At 40.9% G+C, this 12,322-nt stretch overlaps 1 protein-coding gene across 1 annotated transcript in view; it reads right to left on the reverse strand.

The window, feature by feature from the left end:
• GALNT9 (polypeptide N-acetylgalactosaminyltransferase 9) overlaps window positions 1–11,085 on the reverse strand; it is a 366,104-nt gene extending 355,019 nt beyond the window's left edge. The window contains exon 1 of the mRNA XM_075770080.1: window positions 10,859–11,085. The gene's annotated coding sequence lies outside the window, so the exon portion shown is untranslated. The remainder of the gene's footprint in view (window positions 1–10,858) is intronic.
• Window positions 11,086–12,322: the final 1,237 nt, after the last annotated feature.

Genomic DNA, 12,322 nt, shown 5'->3' on the forward strand with positions numbered 1-12,322 from the left:
CTGCCCTCAAGATCTAAGCTGTTTATAGAACAGAGCCAACTGCAGGTATACTGCATATCGTTGAGCTCACCTCTAAATACTGCATTAAACATTAAAGAGTAATGACAGGCTAGCACTGCTCAGACACTAAGACATTTCAGCTTTGTAATGCACTTTGCCCTGACAGTTTTAGCCAGAGAAGGCTGCAGATGGGGGAATGATACTGCATACAAAGTGGGATTTGTCTGTCATAGAATTAGGGTCTATATAATTTAAAGTCATGCATCCTTACAGTGTCTAGCATTATTTGTTTGTACTTTCCAAGGGCTTTTAAAATGGCTCCAAGAAACATGTATAGGGTGAAAAATAGCCCAAGACCTGGACTCCCCAAGATATTTCAGCATTAATGGATTACAGAATTACCAAGGGAAAGCTAGAAATCATTCCTTAAATAGCCTCAAAGGTAATGAAATAAACCTACTGAAAGACAAATAAGGACTTGAAGGCCTGAATATTTCTATTTTTGTTTAATCGAGTCCCTAAGAGACTTAAATCTACTAATGCTGATCAGCAATAAACAATAATAGCACTTACATGGACCTATTCAACTCCGAGATGTAATAGGTACTCATTCATGAGCGCACAGGAGACCAATGAGATAGGTACTATTCTTCAGTATCACCAATATCAGCTAAAATTGAAATTTCTGTTCCAGGAGAAATGCTCACAGAGTGTAGTTCCTGTTCCCAAATTGTAATAATTCTTCTAAAAAATTCATTTCACAGGCATTTTTAAACACACTTTGCTTCATTTTAATTGACCAATCATGAAAATAATTGATGTCAGTATCAGGTCTGTTCCATGACTTTGCAGCTCTAAAAGATGATCTTTTTCAAATATTTCAACTCCATTTTTCTTTGAAAAAGCTAGTTTCATCTAACTGACACATGCTGCAAAGTTGAATTCTGATAAAGCTGCTTTTCTAGAAGAGAAACGTGCTGGTCCAAAAGAAACGGCTGCAGCAGGAAGGATAGGACCATGGACAGTTCCTCACATGGTGCCTCGTTCTCCAAATAAAATACATTCAGATATTATTCAGCCTGCATTAATACCAATAATGGAAAATTCAGGCAGACTTCAGGAATTAGCAAGCATGAAGAAAAGCCTTAGCCATGTAGGGAACATAGGCAGCAGCCCAACACGCTCATTTTCAATAAACACAGCTACCACAGCAGTAAGTTTAATTTCAGCCAGCCAGCTAAGCTAAAAGGCACTTCCATGTAACCTCTACCATGGGGAAGTCCTTTTCTCCAAGCACTTGCCTATCATACGATTGTTTTGCAGTGATTAGCAGTAGGAACCATTCGCTTCTCAGATGCTGATTTCAAAAGTTATTAAACATACACATACACAAAAAATTAGCCTGTATTAATTATATCTTCATCAAATGCAATCACAAAGGCTTGAACTTTCAGCTCAGTCACCTTGTGCATCAAAGTAAACATAATCCTTCAGGCAAAATGTTTACCAAGTTGAATAACCCAGAGCGGTGAGAAACCAGTGTCACATGAAAAATTAAGAGCCTTGGTGTTTCTAAAAGCATTCCAAACAGTGGGGAAAAGCAATCAAAATGCATTAGCAGAGGAGGGTATTCATACCTCCCCTCTACCCTTTTTCAAGCTACAAAAGCAAACGCCACATGAGCAAAGCAGATAAAGCTTGAATGGACAAGATTAATTAGAAAACAAAATAGTAATGGGAAAAGCTGTTGTGCTTTTTTTCTTTTCCCCTGCAATTTTCAGTTCAGTAAGTGGCCACTTAAAAACCCAAACAAAACACTCAAAAAATCCTAGCATGGGATGACATCTCCTTGTCTGTCTTTGAGTAATGAACCTATTTTCTTGTTCCTTGAAGATAAGGCAACTTTTGACTATGAGAAATATAGGAGAAAGTTTTCTATTATAGGTATAGGTCAGCTAGAGAAGAGAGGCAGAAAATTGCAATACAGCAGTGATACAAAGTTCTGGAAGATAAGTTTTCCAGAATGCAGTGCTATACTCTCTTTTTTCAGTTTCTGGGATTTCAAGGACAGGTACCAAGACACAAGACAAGTCTCTGATGTGAGTTCATTCATTTCATAGGTAAAGGGAATAGGTCACCGGGGGAGGGCAGAAGAGAAAGAAAAAAATTGAACAGAAACTTTTCTGTGGCACTGCAGGGATAAGTGAGATGGGGAGGGAGCAGCCTGGCCAGGAGGCACCAAGGGCTATTTGTTCAATCTAGTTAGTGTTGAAACTGAAACTTCAGATCGTGGTGCGTGATGTTCCTCTGAAACCAATGGACACAGAGCAAATTTTTAAGCTCCATCCACCCCGCCCACGCCAAATTACTCTGCTGTCAAAGCCAAACAGGAACACTCTGTTTAGCTGGAATTAAGCCAACATTTCTCTCCATTGTCTTCTCCCAGGAAGAAACAAGGAAACGTAAATCCCTCAAAGTGTTGGAAAGGAAATTGTCTTCATCTCCAGCTCCCTATATCCTCTCTTTTCTTTGGAGTACTTTACTGGGTTGCTGGAAATGTGTACATCTGGGACACCAGTTCATCTCCTGCCTGGAGTAGGACGTAACAGTCGCTGGCATAAGTCTGCTAACACAGAGAAGTGTCTCCTGCACCACCATTAAAGTAGCAAACCCCCTCCCTTCAGAATACATCCACCTCCACTGCCATGGAATGTTTCTAATAAACCACAGTAAAACAAATACATATATACCTATAGAAAGGACATAAGTTCTTTTCTATATAAGTGTGTGTGTATACACATATAAACATACATGCAGAGAGAGATGTTCTAAACTACCAGAATAAACTATGCACTGGTAAAAGGCTACTCCCTGTTTAATAATGCTGTCAACTGGCAACGCTTTAAATCCTCTCCAGGCATCTCTGTTGTGTCCCTACAGTTGTATGGGGGCTGGGGGTGAGATGGATCATCAAAATATGTAGCACTGATGTGAAGAATCGAACTATTTTAATTTTTAATATTAATGAAAAAAGCCACATTTTCTGTGTTTTATAAAAACCTCTAGAACCAAATGATTGAGACAACCCTAATCAGAAAGAAAAATAAAACTTCTGAAATAGTTGCAGCTTCCTTCTGTTTTGGATGGTTCAGATCACATATTGGGTTTCTGTTTGGTTTTTTTTTTTTTTCTAACACAGATGGTGGAGATGTTGTTTAGACACATTCTGCTGTCAATAATCATCCTCAGCCATAAGCCAGTGATGCAAGGACAGGTAAACTTTCTAAAGTTAAACAACTTTAAATAATGAGGATTGCTGTTTTGACTCGTTCTATTCAGTTGGCTCTCGCATTTGACAATGACAATATCATAGACAACTGGCTTCTTGTCATCTGAACAATGATACTAAGAAAATTCTCTCTTTTCAGACTGCATAGTAGTTGTAGCTATGATGCAGGCTTACTTATACTCCTCCTGCTCCCTTCTTTGGACACGGATAAAATACTGTTAGTCCTTAAGAAACCATTTGTGAATCAAACAGCAAAGGATTTAGTGATGCCTTTAATTTTCCTAAGCAATTGGACATAAGCACAGACAACCACCCTCCCACCCACGTAAATTTATTTTTTGATATTCTTACTAGGACGTGAGGTGCTGACATTCTCATAAAATGTGTAAGATTAAATCCTTCTTTTGTCCTCAGTAACAAGGGAATAATCTACCGTTAGGGTAAAAGTGCTGCCCTCTGTACTCAAGCACATTACTCCATGGTTGTTCCATTGAAGTATCTTATCAGCAGTCAGGTTAGGAGAGACAAAAATCTCACTATCACATACCTAAAGGTCTCTATCACCTCCAATGTTATGCCCATGTTCTTGATCCTGCCAGAAGAATTTAAAACAATGTGTCAAATCACTAAGCTGTTTAAGCAACAGATGAATCAAAGATTTTATAACACAGAAACCAAGACTGGTGACACCAAACTGGAATAAGAGAAGCTTATTAGTACTGAGCTGAGGAGCTGTGCTACAGCATCTCTGTAGCACAAACATCATTCCAATGTGACAGGGTGACATGAGAGATGGGGAAGGATTCTTCAACAGTAGCAAAGAAAGGAAGAAAATTAAATTCCCTGTCACTCAGCTGTAAATGGTCTAATGAAGTGACAAGCAGATTTTCCAAAATAAAAGAAATTCATTCCTCTATCTAAATAAAGACCATTAGACTGAAACCTGAAAGAAGCTTGTGAGCACAAATGCTGAAGTGGAATAATCACCTGTTCTAGCAAAAAAAACTTTTTCTAGCAAAAAACATTGCCTTCCCCAGGTACCAAAAGGCTGTGTCTCAGCAGCAGAACTCTCCTAGCCCGAGGGCAAGAGTGGGTTCAGCAAAGGCTCATCCCACAGCCGATACTGCGCTGGCTGGCTCAGCTCTGCTGGAGTGTCTCTGGGGAAAGAGAGCACTTTCCTCGAGGACAATGCAAAACTACAGCTACAAACTCTCTCTCACCTTGAATCAAGCTCCTCTTTTCCCAACAGAGAACTTTTTCCTGGTGGAGAAACTCCAGTAGAACCTCTCCAAATTACTTCCCGAGTTAAAGCAATTAGTGCGAGTCCAGGACTGACAGCACTGGATCACTTCCAGCATCCTCCAGTCAAGCAAATCCAGCACTCTATATTTAATTAAACTGCAAGTAAAAAGCTAATGGTTTGTTTCATGACCAGAGTGCCCTAGCAGCCCAGATTTTTGCTTCAAAATGACCTAGCCAGAAACCACAGGCATTCAAGTGATCTGTTATTCAAGTATTTATCATTAGCCAGATATTTCAGGCACCAGTTCTCAGAAGTCCACACAATGGGAAAATGAAATCTAAAGCAACCTGTCAGGGGGTGGAGAGAGGCCTTTCAAAGCACCTAATGCAACCACCACACTTCTGTCCCTGCCCCTAAAAGGCACACCTGGGTCCTTGCCCAGCCCTGCACCTCCATCCGCAGACATACCAGCTGCGCAGATGACGCTCTCCACAATGCTATGGTTCATGGCTGGCCCACCCTTCTCTTTTGAACGGTACCATATGCTTAACCTCTAGCCTTACACTATTCCTGGGGTACACTCTCAGTCTCCTTGACATGTTATTTATGCCCCACTTCTCCCCCAGTGAAAATCAGGAAGGTCATATACAATATGCATTGTATCATGTACAGCATGTAGCTAATTAGAAAATGTTTTAATTGACGTGTTTGCAACATGTTTTTTTCCCCCTAAGAGTGGATGACTTACATCAACCATGTTTCTGAGCAGTGCACTGACTGTTTTCCTATGGACACAGTTCTGAACTCAGAAACTGCCTGTGAAAGTTTCACTTCCTCCAGTTTGTCTGTCTTTTCACTTAGGTACACATCTGAATTTGCTCAGGAAACTCCGCATGATTCTGGGAAGAGGCACCAAGGACAAGAGAGTCTGGCGGATTCATTTGAACATCAAGGGTCTTTTCAGTAGTTCTCTTCTTGCAACTAGTCATGCATCCACAGCTCATGCTCTGTATAAATGAAAACAAAGCGAAGTCTCTGCTCTGATTGCTTTACAGTATGATTCCAGATAGGCAATGAAAACTCCAAATTTATTTACAGTGACAGATATTTCAAATGTTGATGGATCTCAAAAGGTACTTTGCATGGTAATTTCCCTTTTATTTAAAAAAATATTAAGCAAAACTAACAAAGCAAGAAGTATCACTTTGGGTCCCTTCTAATGCAGTGAATTACACTGGTTTGAACGAAGCTGGAACATATCCCGTAAGGGTGCATTAGTTCCACACACTCCAGATCCAGCACTGTTGAACAGATTTATCAGGAATAGACAATTCAGATTGTAACAGAGTGATTTAAGATGGTGCACCAAAGGGGCACGTATACTGAGCCTCTCCTTAACTGGCCAATTTTTTTCAGCTGAGCTATCATTGACTGTGTCATATTTCATTACTGTGGAAACCCTGCTTGGAAATAGCATCAAAGGAGAATGCCCATTCCTGTGCCTCTGCTAAAGAATCTGTTACAAGTTTCCTTACACCATGACAGGATTTCAAGTATTGGGAATTTTTATCTGTAGTCCCCCTACCGTGATACGCACAGAAATTAAGAAACACACTTTTTACATTTTGAGGTTGGGCAGGGAACAGCACCAACAAAAAACTTGGCACTATTTCCACAGAGTAAATGATTTTCCTGATCTTCCTTCAGAGCTCAGGTAACACCCAAAAGGCTGAAGGCCTCCAGCAAATCCAGAAACCTTCAGAAAAATCTCTGTTTTTCTCATCTACCTAGATAGCTCCAGGGCAACACTGTTAACAAGGCTAACTGGCTCCGAGTCATTTTAACCACAAGCCCTTGCATGTGGGCAGTTCCACCATGCCCATCATCAGGGTATTGTTTACAGTTAACCTTAGCATCTGCCCTTTCTCAAAACTGAGATAGGTTAGAAAAGACAGATTTAGCTTACTGTTCACAGCATTTATCGACCTGAAGAGGTTATTATGATAGACTGCGAGTCCGCAAGGTCTCTTGCACTCCAGCTCTGATTTCCATAAAGCTATAGATTTTGTGATTACAGCTGCTCTGTATAGGTGCATTTAGCTAACAGTTGCAAGGAGCTACCCAATTCTGCCCAGCTGAAAGCAGAGCCCCAGTGAGACATCTTAGTGCACTTTCTGCTGTTGAGTTATTGCTTATCATTTTACCTTTGTAGAAACACGGAGCATTTGACTATGCATACAGAGATCAGGTAACTTCATGTTGAAGACTTACAGCTTCAGCTACACAGCACCATCCAGCACTGCTGATATTCATCATTCCTACACACCAGAGCAAGGAGGAAGCAGTCTCTTTTCTGCTTCCCATTGAGAATGTCAGGTAAGAAAGCTCAGGTATAGTAACAGTTCTTACAACCACATGACAACCCACATACACCCATTAAGCTTTGGTGGCAGAGCACCAAGCCATACTTGCCATTCAAACCCCAAGCCCAGTACAGCATTTCCCAGGCCTGGATCCTGGACAAGCCATCCTTCATTTCGACACTCTTCCTTCAGCTTGCTTAAGAGGAACTCCTCAATGCCATGCAGGCAGAAGAACCCTGACACTGAGTTTTGCCTGAACACCTGTGTTGCTTAGTGGTGCTCAAGCCATTTTCATCAGTGCAGCTTCAAAGCAAGAAACACTTTAATCCAGGTGAAGTTGGAGCAAGGAAAATGATGCTTAATCTCTTCATGTGTCACACCCACAGTTGTCTTCCCTCTAATAAGGATATCTATCAGTACTACAATAGTTCAAGTTAACAAAGAAAAAAGGCCCTGACAATACTATTCTGACAAGAGATTGTAGCCAAGTTGGTGACCAGAACTGTCTGCCTTTAACATTTTTACCTCTGTCAGCCAGCCTAAAATATAGCTATGCCAGGCCTTCAGTGTCCACTTTCCTCTTTACGTGATGGCCCATGACTACAGTACTGGCTTATATTTCAGGACCAAGGATGGGCTTGAATGCCCCAAACTGTATTTTTCTTTCTCTCTTATGACATCCATGGGTCTAGCAAGAGATATTAGCCCCGCCTAACACATTGCCAAGACTTTATCACATACAGTTAGACAGAAAATCTCCATCCCCAAAAGGCTAAGGCACTGACAGGATGAAATACTAGCCTATACCATGGTTGCTTTTCACAGTATTTTAACTTGTGTCTTACATGGTACTTTTATTTGCTTGTACAAAATACCATAAAACTAGAATGAATTTTCCTGAAAAAAGTCACAGACACCAAAGAATTGCCGTGGAGCATTTCTCCTGTGCTGATCAACCTGCACTGGAAGATTTTAAGGTTTCTGGTCACAAGACTTTTTAAAAACCATCAACTATCCTCAGAGGAAAGACACAAATCTTCACTTTTATTTGCTAACTTGACTGGTGCTTTATTTTTCCTTCAAGATTCTGCTGAGTCTGCTTGGCTCATGGCCAAGGGATGCATTTTGCCTCCCTATTTGTATCAAGTTAAGAATGACCATATTCAACTTGATGGGGAACAGGCTGGTAGAGAAACAGACTATTAAATAAGCCCATTTCCTTAGCAACAATTCCTTTTCCTCCAGCACTTTTAAAACTCTGGTTTTCAGTACCACTCCATGCTGACACAAACATTCTGCCTCTTGACCTTAAGCAGATCACAGCTTTGTCAACACTGTCAAATTCAGATGCAGTAAATTGCTCTGAACCTCACCTTTCTTACAGCCTGCCCTTAGGCTGCCAATGCTTCGTATTCGGGGGAGATCACTACCCAGAGGCACCGGTGTCATTTAACGTGGATGAACCTTGCCCCAAAGGGCACCTGGACATTTCCAGTACCATGTTATTCAAACAATGACATTCTTAATGAAGGCCAAGTGAAATCTTAATCCTGAATGTGTTGAGGTTTTTTTAAAAAGACAATTATCTCCAAGCAGACAGTGTACCCGGTCAGGATACAAAAGTTTCTGCACTTCGCACAAAACCTTTGGTAGGAATTAAGGCAGTATTTCTCTGCTCGTAGGGCAACTAATTAGTGCTCAGAGCTGTGTTCAAACATCTTTCCCTAATGCCATAGACCTCAGCTATTGCTTGACACTGAACCTCCCATAAGCCTAAACTCTGTAATGTCTGTTCTATGACTTAACAGAGCAAAAGCTAAATCCCTTCTCAGAAGGAAAAAAGGTGGCCAAAACACAAAGGAATTTAATTAAGAAACAAGTCTTCATTTATCAGTATTGCTATGAACATGTAAAACCCCACAGGGAGTTCCTAGTAGACAAGAGTCTCAGGAATGAGAGGACCTACCTTCTCCTACAGGTTTGTGGTTGCTGTATTCTCGTCAGAGGTGAACAGGAGCTGCTCTGAGCAACCAACACCCAGTCACATCCATGAAGACCAGGTGGAACTTATGTGATCAGGAATGTCTTTAAAGAGAAGAATTCACATGCTTATCTTTTGATTTAAACCTCTTGTGGATCAGATTCAGTTTGGGCTTGAGGTTTACACACATTTGTCTTGAGAACCTGAGGTGCAGTTAATCCATTTACACAAGCCTGATCAACTCTTAATTACTCCAGTCCAAACAATTGGGAATAACATGTTCCAGATCCATAGGCACCATCTTCACGTTTGCTAGGTAATATCTGGCCCAGCATTGACAGCCTAAGAGAAGATCATACTTCTTAGGATTTCAGAGAAATTGCTCATCACAAACCTGAACTTGCATACAAATGGTTGCAGGACAAGGCACAGAACTAGAAAAATGAAGACCACTGCAACAATACAGCAAATCTTTCATTTGCATCCAGGAGCCACTCTAAAGCAGGTGTTCTGCTGGGCTTACCCACTGGATATGCAACTCACTAATTACCAGATTTGTCTCAGGACTACTGGCACTAATTAACACTGCAGTCTAATTAATCAGAAATTCAAATTCCACTGAAGAGCTTTTATGCAGCTATTTCTGCTAGGCACAATGGAGGAATTTTTTTGTTGTTAGGTTTGGCTTTTTCGATAGTTTATTTTGCTTTGAACTAGTAACAAGATTAATAGTCTTGGTATGAGTAGAATTGATCACTTTCTATTAAACAGCTTTTTGTCTTTTTGAATTTTTTTTAAACTAATATCAGTCTTAAACTCAAACACGTACCCTTCCCCCTGCCTCGTATTTTATTCTCAAAACACGATCTTTTTTTTCATATGACAGTAAGCAATACTTTAACTGTTGTTTGCTATAGATCTTTCCATTTCTAGTCTATGAGCACCTTGGGCTTAAGCAAGGAGTCATCCTGCCACAAACTTTAAAGACTGAGATATCTGCAATTTCCCCAGTGCCAGAACTAAACTCAGCCTGCCCACAAACTCACATTAAACACAAATCACAATTGTTCTCTCCCATTTAGCTGAACTAGAATTTCTTCAGGGACGTGCATGTTTCTTTCACTAGGCTGATAGTGTTTCAAGGACAAACGTGAAGTTTGATCTGGCCTTGCAAGAGGCCAAGGCCAGGCAAGGCCCCCAGATTTTTCAGGAGTCTGAAATATTCACAGCAAAGTGCAAATTCTCAGCTGCTCGGGCACCGGCTATGTATTATTGTCACCAGAGCACTGCTAACGCTTTACATAAAATCCACATGTTCTAAATGGACATTCAGCTTCCCAGTCACCGTTTTCTCCCCCTTAAAGATTTTAAACTCTTGTGCCCTGTGGTGGCAAACAAGAGACAATCATAAGATATTGTATGGCCTCCTGCATCTCCCAGAACCCCTATTAAAGCAATTAAACAAAATTGGAAATACCTATCCCCTCTGGCACATTTTCAAATTTATCTCTGGACAATATTCATTTCAGCCACACGGGAGGAAAGTATCCAGTTTTATTTTTACCAAAGCAATGATTTTGGTAGATGTGAATAAACATGAGTACTGGCTGCTCTAACAACAACAAAAAAAAAGAAATAAACTAAACTGCAAAACATCTAGCAGACCATAAATGCTACCTGCCTTTAAATAATCCTCCTTCATTAGTGTTACTCCTCTACATCTCTATGCAGGTTTGTCATAATCCTTAGCCCTACAATCTATTATTAAGGTGCTTTGTTAGCTATTTGTACTTTGCACTTCTTAAATAATTCAAATGCAAGCAACTAGACATTACACAAACCTACACTGCAGAGACTTACAGCAGACATGGCTTTAAGCGATTTCAGCACAGCTCGGTCACACACAGTATTTCACCAGTCCAAGACAACCCTTCAGTCCCCACCCAGCAGGATTTTGAATCACTAGGAACGTAGTGCCCTACCTGATTTTACAAAACAGCAGGAGATCATGCCATCAGTGCCTGGTTTTGAAAAAGTATGTTACATTCAGATCAGCCAAAATCCAGGTAAGCTCCAAGATAAAAAGCAGTAAAAGAAACCCTCCCACTCTGGCTGTTCTGGAAGGTCTAGTTCACTGATGATTTAGCAGCTGAAGGCAATGGGACCTACAGGTGCTCTGAAATATCACACCTAGCATGGCAAGCATGGTGGAGAGAGCAGAGCTGCAAAATAGTACAAGCAGGGTTTCATCCTGGTACTTGAATGACTCAACTGGCCTCAAGATAAACAAAAGCTAACCCTTATCTTGCTGTTTCCTACATGATAAGTCCTTGCTGGCTGTACGCTTAAGAAAACTTTTCCTAACCTATTAAAATCTAAATACATCCAAACAGGCAAAAACTTGTAGAAAGGAAGTTCTTTGTGCCTCCTGAGCACTAGGAAGCACAAACAGGAAACTCATTGTGCTTGTGTTCCCCCTGCACACCTGCACTGAGAAATGCCAACTCCAGATAAGCTGCACCAGTTGAATAGCAGCAGTTTGTTCATTGAATGCACGTTAACCCAGGTGCTTTTAAACTTGTACAAGAATAATTTAATGCAGGTCTTGTACCTCTCTCAAAATCATGGCATGTTTTCAATCTCCCATTACGCATCCATGCATCACTGCATTTGTTTTCCAGAGTTTTGTATGGAAGGAAAAGAGACTTTGCAATCATCCTACTGATTATACCTACAGCTGGTGAAAATTAGGGAAAGCCAGATGGTATCTCACCAATTGTTCTGCAGCTGGCCACAACGAAGGCAGCTGGGGGAGACAAACACTCCCACCACACTCATCACAGAGAACAGCACAAAAAAGAAATGCATCTCCTCATAGCAAAACTCCAATTCATTATTCAAAAAAATAAAGGGTTGAAGTAAACTGTTTCATGCCATTGCCAGGGGAGAAAAAGGACAAAAGGGGGAAAAAAACCCAAACCCAAAAAACCCCCAACAACAGCCTAGAAGTTCAGTTGCATTGCCAAATCAATGCAGCAAAACCTGAGCTAGTGTGGTTGATTCCCAAGGCATGGGAGCAAAGGATGTCCTTTGGCTGCAGACGTGCTAGCCACGTGTGTTCACATTTACATCTGCAAGTTTGATTTCCTACCATCCTCTGAAACGCTCAGATCTTCCCCTCCCTAGGCAACACACCATTGAGAACAGATGCAGCTCTAAGGCTCAGAAGCTGAACTATGTGTTTTTGAGCAAACACGTGCTGGCTGGCAAGAAGAACCATTCATTAACAGAAAAAGACGATATCATAGGCTACAATGGAACACTGCTCTACTGCGTTGCTTACCCGAAACCCACACCTTTGATTTCATTTTGTTTGTTGCATGCAGACATGTCTTTGTTACAGACACTGCAAATTTCAGTCAGCCATCATCCTACCTGAACTAACC

The sequence above is a fragment of the Balearica regulorum genome, chromosome 17 (genome assembly GCF_011004875.1).
Source record: "Balearica regulorum gibbericeps isolate bBalReg1 chromosome 17, bBalReg1.pri, whole genome shotgun sequence".
NCBI classification, from domain to species: Eukaryota; Metazoa; Chordata; class Aves; order Gruiformes; family Gruidae; genus Balearica; species Balearica regulorum.